The following is a 12,981-nucleotide window of genomic DNA, read 5'->3' as shown; positions in this document are numbered from 1 at the left end:
CAATTCGGATTCAGAAACAAACACTCCACAATAGAACACACGCACAGACTCGTCAATGAAATCCTACAGGCGCTGGAAACAAAACAATACTGCACGGCACTCTTTATGGACATCGAAAAAGCATTCGATAAAATAAACCACACTAGCCTACTACAATCAATCAGAAAACAGTTCCCGGGGCAGATATACCAACTAATCAAATCATACTTAAGCAGCAGAACCTTCATAGTAAAAATCAAAGACACATACTCTGAAGTTAAAGAAATCAAGGCAGGAGTTCCGCAAGGAAGCGTCCTAGGACCAATTTTATACACATTATACACGGCCAACATACCACGATTGACTAATCGACGCCACGAATCATTCGATCCCTTATTTTTTGTAGGATAATAGGGGTACTTAATTTGAATAGAACGCTGCTGTTAACAGGTATTATATACTTGCACAATCCAACAACTTCGGTGTAACACAAGTGAATGATTGATGTAAACTGACTACGAATGTGTACGACCTGAGTCTCTGTTCGTGTTGTCGCGTATGATGATGAGTTGTGTCGACTGACTGTATCGGCTGACTTGAGTGGATCCTTGAAGACTGACTTGAGCTGATCCTTGGTGAAGACTGACTGGAGCAGATGTTTGACTGAGACTCACTGACTTGACTCTCCTGATGTCGTAGTAGAAGTAGCTGATTTGACTGATGTCGCAGGAGAAGTGGCTGACTTGACTGATGTCGCAGGAGAAGTAGTTGCTGATCTACGGGTGCATACCCGGTCAAAGGATGTTGACTGTACGAAGGATGGAAAATCACTGCTGTTCGTTGACGATGCTGTGGCGGAGGAAAGCTAGGGATGGGTGTGTCTAGCGCACGGAACCATCGGATTTGTTGGTAACGATATTAGCTAAGAGAGTGGGGGAAATAGGCTTTGTTGTTAATTGGTTAAACGAAGGTTGGTGGACTAGGAAGGGTCTTAGCTGCCCTCGATAGGAAGTTGTTATTAGAAAGCATCGTACGTGCGAAAACCCAACTTTCCCTTGTCAAGCCGTGGTAGACAATAGTCTTTAGATATGATTCGGAAAACAGACGTTTGTTGGGTCTGAAGGACCTTAGCAAGCAAATTACTAGGATTTATGACGGGTGCTTAACAATAGCAAAATACAGACATTCGCGGATGACACAGCTGTAGTAGTCAGGCACACTAACTCTGCAACAGCAGTTACACTACTACAAGAACATATCACAAAAATAGAAAAGTGGCTTCAATACAATACAATTACATCTACAATAAAACTATAGCGGAATTTAACGCTTTAATGGTATTCAAGGAATCTATCTTACGAGTATGGTACAAGTATACAAATTTGGTGAAGGCGTCGACTAACACAACGACATACTCCTTAGAGTCATTTTTATCGCTTAGTTTTCCCGTTATATCCACATGTATCGTATGTCAAGGTATGCTGGTCTTAGGTATAGGATGTAATTCAGCTTGTATTTTTCCTGAGTTTGCCTTTGAAACTCGACAAGCATGACAGTTATCCACGAATTTGCGAACATACTTCGCCATTCCTTCGAACCAGTAATACTCGTAAAGTTTCTCCAGCGTTTTATCCCACCCTAAGTGCATAATGGACTGGTGCACGTGGCTTATAACAGACCACCAACGGACCGCCTCGTGGGACAATAGGCAAGAAGAGAGTTCTGCCCTTTCTCTGTATTCTATGATGAAGGGTACCGGACCGTATTTCGTACGTGTTCGCGACGTCTTCCGCGAGCTCTTCGTTCTGTAATTTATTGACGATCTCAGAAATCTGTGGGTCGCGACGTTGTTCCGCTAGTAGCCAGTCGCCGGAGATGTCGGCCAGGTTAATTTCTTTCTCGACAATTTTGCTGGTCGCACGGTAATCTAAGTTTACGGGGTTCCGCGAGAAGAAGTCTACGTGGGCCATTCGTTTACCTTCCCGATACATAATGTAAAAGGTAAAAGTTTGCAGGTAAGCCCACCACCTGCAAACCCTGTCATTTAAATGTATCTTATTACTGGATGCTTTCAAAGAATTGCAGTCGGTGATAACAAGAAATTCTCGTCCGTGTAGATAGTGACGGAAATGCTTGACGGCGTTTACAACTGCTAAAGTTTCTAATTCGTATGAATGATACCTAGATTCCGCGGGGCTCGTTCTTTTGCTGTAATACTCCACCACTTTATTTTTACCTTCGACCTCATGCATTAAGATAGCCCCATATCCCTCCGAACTGACGTCCGTATGTAATTCTATCGGATAATTGGGGTCAAATATCATTAGCACCGGCGAGTCAGTCAGGACGGAAATTACTTTTTGTCTTATTTGTTCGTTCCTACCTGCCCAAGTTATATTCTTGCTACTAGACGTAAGTGCATACAGGGGTTTCATTACTTGTGAAAATCTAGGAATGAATTTTCGGAAGTACGAGGCCAAACCTATGAACTGCCTAAGCTGTGTGACGGTCGACGGTGCAGGTAAAGAACTCAGGGCTTGTATTTTACCCGGGTTTGGGCGGACTTCTCCATTATGAATTATATATCCCAAATAGAGTATCGATGTCTTTAGAAAGGAACATTTTGCAAAGTTAAAGGAGAATCCGGCTTTTACGAGAGTATCTAACACGGTGTGCAATCTTTCTAGAGCTTGATCTGTCGAGTCGGCAATAATTAGGACGTCTTCCAAGTAAACAACAACGTACGAATAAGCAAGCTCTGAAAAACGGAGGGTGCGTTCTTCAATCCAAACGGCATCGTTACGTATTCGTATTGACCGTCGGGGGTGACGAACGCGGTATACTCTGTCGAGTTAAGGTGAATGGGTAACGTAATACGTTATAAAGTCATACCATATAACGTAATAAGTTATAACGCTATACCATGTAACGTAATACGTTATAACGTCATACCATATAACGTATTGCGCTATTACGTTATAACATATAACGTAATACGTTATAACGTTATACCATATAACTTAATACATTATAACGTCGTCCAATATTACGTAATACGTTATAATGTCATCCCATATAACGTAATACGTCATAACGTCATGCCATATAACGTAATGCGTTATAACGTCATCCCATATAACGTAATACGTTATAACGTCATTCCATATAACGTAATAAGTTATAACGTCATACCATATAACCTAATTTGTTATAACGATTTACCGTATAACGTAACACGTGATAACGGCATCCCACATAACGTAATACGTTATAACGTCATACCATATAAACTAATATGTTATAACGGTATACCATATAACCTAATACCTTATAACGGCATACCATATAACTTAAAACGTTATGACGTCATACTATATAACGTAATACGTTATAACGTCATGCCATATAACTTAATACGTTATAACGGCATACCATATAACGTAACACGTTATAACGTCATACTATATAACGTAATACGTTATAACGTCATCCCATATAACGTAATACGTTATAACGTCATTCCATATAACGTAATAAGTTATAACGTTATACCATATAACCTAATTTGTTATAACGATTTACCGCATAACGTAACACGTGATAACGGCATCCCACATAACGTAATACGTTATAACGTCATTCCATATAACGTAATACCTTATAACGTCATAACATATAACATAACACGTTATAACGTCATAACATATAACGTAACACGTTATATCGTTACACCACATAACGTAATACGTTGTAACATCGTCCCATATAACGTATTACGTTATAACGTCATACCATATAACGTAATACGTTATAACGTCATACTATACAACGTAATACGTTATAACGTCATACCATATAACGTATTACGTTATATCGTCATTCCATATAACGTAATACGTTATAACGTCATACCATATAACGTATTACGTTATAACGTCATAACATATAACGTAACAAGTTATATCGTTATATCATATAACGTAATATGTTGTAACATCGTCCCATATAACGTAATACGTTAAAACGGCATCCCATCTAACATAATACGTTATAACGTCATACCATATAAACTAATACGTTATAACGGTATACCATATAACCTAATACCTTATAACGGCGTACCATATAACTTAAAACGTTATGACGTCATAATATATAACGTAATATGTTATAACGTCATACCATATAACGTAATACGATATAACGTCATAACATCTAACGTAACACGTTAATAGGTCATAACAAATAACGTAACACGTTATATCGTTATACCACATAACGTAATACGTTGTAGCATCGTCCCATATAACGTATTACGATATAACGTCATACCATGTATCGTAATACGTTATAACGTCATACCATATAAAATAATACGTTATAACGGTATACCATATAGCGTAATACGTTATAACGTAATACCATATAACGTATTACGTTATATCGTCATTCCATATAACGTAATACGATATAACGTCATACCAGATAACGTATTACGTTATAACGTCATAACATATAACGTAACAAGTTATATCGTTGTACCATATAACGTAATATGTTGTAACATCGTCCCATATAACGTAATACGTTAAAACGTCATTCCATATAACGTAATAAGTTATAACGTCATACCATATAACCTAATTTGTTATAACTATTTACCGTATAACGTAACACGTGATAACGGCATCCCACATAACGTAATACGTTATAACGTCATTCCATATAACGTAATACCTTATAACGTCATAACATATAACATAACACGTTATAACGTCATAACATATAACGTAACACGTTATATCGTTACACCACATAACGTAATACGTTGTAACATCGTCCCATATAACGTATTACGTTATGACGTCATACCATATAACGTAATACGTTATAACGTCATACCATACAACGTAATACGTTATAACGTCATACCATATAACGTATTACGTTATATCGTCATTCCATATAACGTAATACGTTATAACGTCATACCATATAACGTATTACGTTATAACGTCACAACATATAACGTAACAAGTTATATCGTTATACCATATAACGTAATATGTTGTAACATCGTCCCATATAACGTAATACGTTAAAACGGCATCCCATATAACATAATACGTTATAACGTCATACCATATAAACTAATACGTTATAACGGTATACCATATAACCTAATACCTTATAACGGCGTCCCATATAACTTAAAACGTTATGACGTCATAATATATAACGTAATACGTTATAACGTCATACCATATAACGTAATACGATATAACGTCATAACATCTAACGTAACACGTTAATAGGTCATAACAAATAACGTAACACGATATATCGTTATACCACATAACGTAACACGTTGTAGCATCGTCCCATATAACGTATTACGATATAACGTCATACCATGTAACGTAATACGTTATAACGTCATACCATATAAAATAATACGTTATAACGGTATACCATATAGCGTAATACGTTATAACGTAATACCATATAACGTATTACGATATAACGTCATACCATGTAACGTAATACGTTATAACGTCATACCATATAAAATAATACGTTATAACGGTAAACCATATAGCGCAATACGTTATAACGTAATACCATATAAACTAATACGTTATAACGGTATACCATATAACGTAATACGTTACAATGTCATACCATATAACGTAATACGTTGTAACATCGTCCCATATAACGTAATACGTTAAAACGTCATACCATATAACCTAATACGTTATAAAGTTATACCATATAATGTAACCCGTTATAACGTCATACCATAAAACGTATTACGTTATAACGTCATAACACATAACGCATTGCGTTATAACGTCATAACATATAACGTAATACGTTATAACGTCATACTATATAACGTCATACTATATAACGTAATACGTTATAACGTCATACTATATAACCTAATACGTTATGACGGCATACCATATAACGTAATACGATATAACGTCATAACATCTAACGTATTACGTTATTACGATATAACATATAACGTAAAACGTTATAACGTCATCCCATATAACGTAATACGGTATAACGTCGTCCCGTATAACGTAATACGTTATAACGTCATACCATGTAACGTAATACGATATAGCGTCATAGCATATAACGTAATACGTTATAACGTCATACCATATAACGTAATACGTTATAACGTCATACCATATAACGTAATACGTTGTAACATCGTCCCATATAACGTACTACTTTATAACATCATATCATATAACGTAATACGTTATAACGTCATACCATATAACGTACTACGATATAACGTCATAACATCTAACGTAATACGTTATAACGTCATACCATATAACGTAATACGTTATAACGTCATACTATATAACCTAATACGTTATAACGGCATACCATATAACGTAATACGATATAACGTCGTCCCGTATAACGTAATACGTTATAACGTCATACCATGTAACGTAATACGATATAGCGTCATAACATATAACGTAGTACGTTATAACGTCATACTATATAACGTAATACGTTATAACGTCATACTATATAACCTAATACGTTATAACGGCATACCATATAACGTAATACGATATAACGTCATAACATCTAACGTATTACGTTATTACGATATAACATATAACGTAAAACGTTATAACGTCATCCCATATAACGTAATACGGTATAACGTCGTCCCGTATAACGTAATACGTTATAACGTCATACCATATAACGTAATACGATATAACGTCATAACATCTAACGTATTACGTTATTACGATATAACATATAACGTAAAACGTTATAACGTCATCCCATATAACGTAATACGGTATAACGTCGTCCCGTATAACGTAATACGTTATAACGTCACACCATGTAACGTAATACGATATAGCGTCATAACATATAACGTAATACGTTATAACGTCATACTATATAACGTAATACGTTATAACGTCATACCATATAACGTAATACGTTATAACGTCATACCATATAACGTAAAACGTTATAACGGCATACTATATAACGTAATACGTTATAACGTCATACTATATAACCTAATACGTTATAACGGCATACCATATAACGTAATACGATATAACGTCATAACATCTAACGTATTACGTTATTACGTTATAACATATAACGTAAAACGTTATAACGTCGTCCCGTATAACGTAATACGTTATAACGTCATGCCATATAACGTATTAGGTTATAACGTCATGCCATATAACGCAATACGTTACAATGTCATACTATATAACGTAATACGTTGTAACATCGTCCCATATAACGTACTACTTTATAACATCATATCATATAACGTAATACGTTATAACGTCATACCATATAACGTACTACGATATAACGTCATAACATCTAACGTAATACGTTACAACGTCATACCATATAACGTAATACGTTATAACGTCATACTATATAACCTAATACGTTATAACGGCATACCATATAACGTAATACGATATAACGTCGTCCCGTATAACGTAATACGTTATAACGTCATGCCATATAACGTAATACGTTACAATGTCATACCATAGAACGTAATACGTTATAACGTCATCCCATATAACGTAATACGGTATAACGTCGTCCCGTATAACGTAATACGTTATAACGTCATACCATGTAACGTAATACGATATAGCGTCATAACATATAACGTAGTACGTTATATCGTCATACTATATAACGTAATACGTTATAACGTCATACCATATAACGTAATACGATATAACGTCATACCATATAACGTCATACCATATAATGTAATACGTTGTAACATCGTTCCATATAACGTATTACGTTATAACATCATATCATATAACGTAATACGTTATAACGTCATACCATATAACGTACTACGATATAACGTCATAACATCTAACATAATACGTTATAACGTCATACCATATAACGTAATACGATATAGCGTCATAACATATAACGTAATACGTTATAACGTCATACAATATAACGTCATACTATATAACGTAATACGTTATAACGTCATACTATATAACCTAATACGTTATAACGGCATACCATATAACGTAATACGATATAACGGCATACCATATAACGTAATACGATATAACGTCATAACATCTAACGTATTACGTTATTACGTTATAACATATAACGTAAAACGTTATAACGCCGTCCCGTATAACGTAATACGTTATATCGTCATGCCATATAACGTAATACGTTACAATGTCATGCCATAGAACGTAATACGTTATAACGTCATACCATATAACGTAATACGGTATAACGTCGTCCCGTATAACGTAATTCGTTATAACGTCATACCATGTAACGTAATACGATATAGCGTCATAACATATAACGTAATACGTTATAACGTCATACCATGTAACGTAATACGATATAGCGTCATAACATATAACGTAATACGTTATAACGTCATACTATATAACGTCATACTATATAACGTAATACGTTATAACGTCATACTATATAACCTAATACGTTATAACGGCATACCATATAACGTAATACGATATAACGTCATAACATCTAACGTATTACGTTATTACGTTATAACATATAACGTAAAACGTTATAACGTCATCCCATGTAACGTAATACGGTATAGCGTCATAACATATAACGTAATACGTTATAACGTCATACTATATAACGTAATACGTTATAACGTCATACCATATAACGTAATACGATATAACGTCATAACATCTAACGTAACACGTTATAACGTCATACCATATAACGTAATACGTTGTAACATCGTCCCATATAACGTAATACGTTAAAACGTCATACCATATAACCTAATACGTTATAACGTCATACCATATAACGTAAAACGTTATAACGGCATACTATATAACGTAATACGTTACAACGTCATACTATATAACGTAATACGTTATAACGGCATACCATATAACGTAATACGATATAACGTCATAACATCTAACGTATTACGTTATTACGTTATAACATATAACGTAAAACGTTATAACGTCGTCCCGTATAACGTAATACGTTATAACGTCATGCCATATAACGTATTACGTTATAACGTCATACCATATAACGCAATACGTTACAATGTCATACCATACAACGTAATACGTTGTAACATCGTCCCATATAACGTATTACGTTATAACATCATATCATATAACGTAATACGTTATAACGTCATACCATATAACGTACTACGATATAACGTCATAACATCTAACGTAATACGTTATAACGTCATACCATATAACGTATTACGTTATAACGTCATACCATATAACGTAATACGTTATAACGTCATACTATACAACGTAGCACGATATAGCGTCATAACATATAACGTAATACGTTATAACGTCATGCTATATAACGTAATACGTTATAACGTCATGCTATATAACGTAATACGTTATAACGTCATACTATATAACCTAATACGTTATAACGGCATACCATGTAACGTAATACGATATAACGTAATAACATCTAACGTATTACGTTATTACGTTATAACATATAACGTAAAAGGTTATAACGTCGTCCCGTATAACGTAATACGTTATAACGTCATGCCATATAACGTAATACGTTACAATTTCATGCCATAGAACGTAATACGTTATAACGTCATACCATATAACGTAATACGGTATAACGTCGTCCCGTATAACGTAATACGTTATAACGTCATACCATGTAACGTAATACGATATAGCGTCATAACATATAACGTAATACGTTATAACGTCATACCATGTAACGTAATACGATATAGCGTCATAACATATAACGTAATACGTTATAACGTCATACTATGTAACATCATACTATATAACGTCATACTATATAACGTAATAAGTTATAACGTCATACTATATAACCTAATACGTTATAACGGCATACCATATAACGTAATACGATATAACGTCATAACATCTAACGTATTACGTTATTACGTTATAACATATAACGTAAAACGTTATAACGTCATCCGATATAACGTAATACGGTATAACGTCGTCCCGTATAACGTAATACGTTATAACGTCATACCATGTAACGTAATACGATATAGCGTCATAACATATAACGTAATACGTTTTAACGTCATACTATATAACCTAATACGTTATAACGGCATACCATATAACGTAATACGATATAACGTCATAACATCTAACGTATTACGTTATTACGTTATAACATATAACTTAAAACGTTATAACGTCGTCCCGTATAACGTAATACGTTATAACGTCATGCCATATAACGTAATACGTTACAATGTCATGCCATAGAACGTAATACGTTATAACGTCATACCATATAACGCAATACGTTACAATGTCATACCATATAACGTAATACGTTGTAACACCGTCCCATGTAACGTATTACGTTATAACATCATATCATATAACGTAATACGTTATAACGTCATACCATATAACGTACTACGATATAACGTCGTAACATCTAACGTAATACGTTATAACGTCATCCCATATAACGTATTACGTTAGAACGTCATACCATATAACGTAATACGTTATAACGTCATACTATACAACGTAATACGATATAGCGTCATAACATATAACGTAATACGTTATAACGTCATACTATATAACGTAATACGTTATAACGTCATACTATATAACCTAACACGTTATATCGTTATACCACATAACGTAATACGTTGTAACATCGTCCCATATAACGTATTACGTTATAACGTCACACCATATAACGTAATACGTTATAACGTCATACCATATAACCTAATAAGTTATAACGGTATACCATATAACGTGATACGTTATAACGGTATACCATATAACGTAATACGTTATAAACTTATACCATATAACGTAATACGTTGTAACATCGTCCCATATAACGTATTACGTTATATCGTCATACCATATAACGTAATACGTTATAACATCATACCATATAAACTAATACGTTATAACGGTATACCATATAACCTAATATCTTATAACGTCATACCATATAACGTAATACGTTATAACGTCATCCCGTATAACGTAATACGTTACAACGGCATACCATATAACGTATTACGTTATAACGTCATACTATATAACGCAATACGTTACAATGTCATACCATACAACGTAATACGTTGTAACATCGTCCCATATAACGTATTACGTTATAACATCATATCATATAACGTAATACGTTATAACGTCATACCATATAACGTACTACGATATAACGTCATAACATCTAACGTAATACGTTATAACGTCATACCATATAACGTATTACGTTATAACGTCATACCATATAACGTAATACGTTATAACGTCATACTATACAACGTAGCACGATATAGCGTCATAACATATAACGTAATACGTTATAACGTCATGCTATATAACGTAATACGTTATAACGTCATGCTATATAACGTAATACGTTATAACGTCATACTATATAACCTAATACGTTATAACGGCATACCATGTAACGTAATACGATATAACGTAATAACATCTAACGTATTACGTTATTACGTTATAACATATAACGTAAAACGTTATAACGTCGTCCCGTATAACGTAATACGTTATAACGTCATGCCATATAACGTAATACGTTACAATTTCATGCCATAGAACGTAATACGTTATAACGTCATACCATATAACGTAATACGGTATAACGTCGTCCCGTATAACGTAATACGTTATAACGTCATACCATGTAACGTAATACGATATAGCGTCATAACATATAACGTAATACGTTATAACGTCATACCATGTAACGTAATACGATATAGCGTCATAACATATAACGTAATACGTTATAACGTCATACTATGTAACGTCATACTATATAACGTCATACTATATAACGTAATAAGTTATAACGTCATACTATATAACCTAATACGTTATAACGGCATACCATATAACGTAATACGATATAACGTCATAACATCTAACGTATTACGTTATTACGTTATAACATATAACGTAAAACGTTATAACGTCATCCGATATAACGTAATACGGTATAACGTCGTCCCGTATAACGTAATACGTTATAACGTCATACCATGTAACGTAATACGATATAGCGTCATAACATATAACGTAATACGTTTTAACGTCATACTATATAACCTAATACGTTATAACGGCATACCATATAACGTAATACGATATAACGTCATAACATCTAACGTATTACGTTATTACGTTATAACATATAACTTAAAACGTTATAACGTCGTCCCGTATAACGTAATACGTTATAACGTCATGCCATATAACGTAATACGTTACAATGTCATGCCATAGAACGTAATACGTTATAACGTCATACCATATAACGCAATACGTTACAATGTCATACCATATAACGTAATACGTTGTAACACCGTCCCATGTAACGTATTACGTTATAACATCATATCATATAACGTAATACGTTATAACGTCATACCATATAACGTACTACGATATAACGTCGTAACATCTAACGTAATACGTTATAACGTCATCCCATATAACGTATTACGTTAGAACGTCATACCATATAACGTAATACGTTATAACGTCATACTATACAACGTAATACGATATAGCGTCATAACATATAACGTAATACGTTATAACGTCATACTATATAACGTAATACGTTATAACGTCATACTATATAACCTAACACGTTATATCGTTATACCACATAACGTAATACGTTGTAACATCGTCCCATATAACGTATTACGTTATAACGTCACACCATATAACGTAATACGTTATAACGTCATACCATATAACCTAATAAGTTATAACGGTATACCATATAACGTGATACGTTATAACGGTATACCATATAACGTAATACGTTATAAACTTATACCATATAACGTAATACGTTGTAACATCGTCC

Source organism: Bombus huntii, chromosome 8, assembly GCF_024542735.1.
Source record: "Bombus huntii isolate Logan2020A chromosome 8, iyBomHunt1.1, whole genome shotgun sequence".
Classification (NCBI taxonomy): Eukaryota; Metazoa; Arthropoda; class Insecta; order Hymenoptera; family Apidae; genus Bombus; species Bombus huntii.
This window is presented reverse-complemented; position numbering follows the sequence as displayed.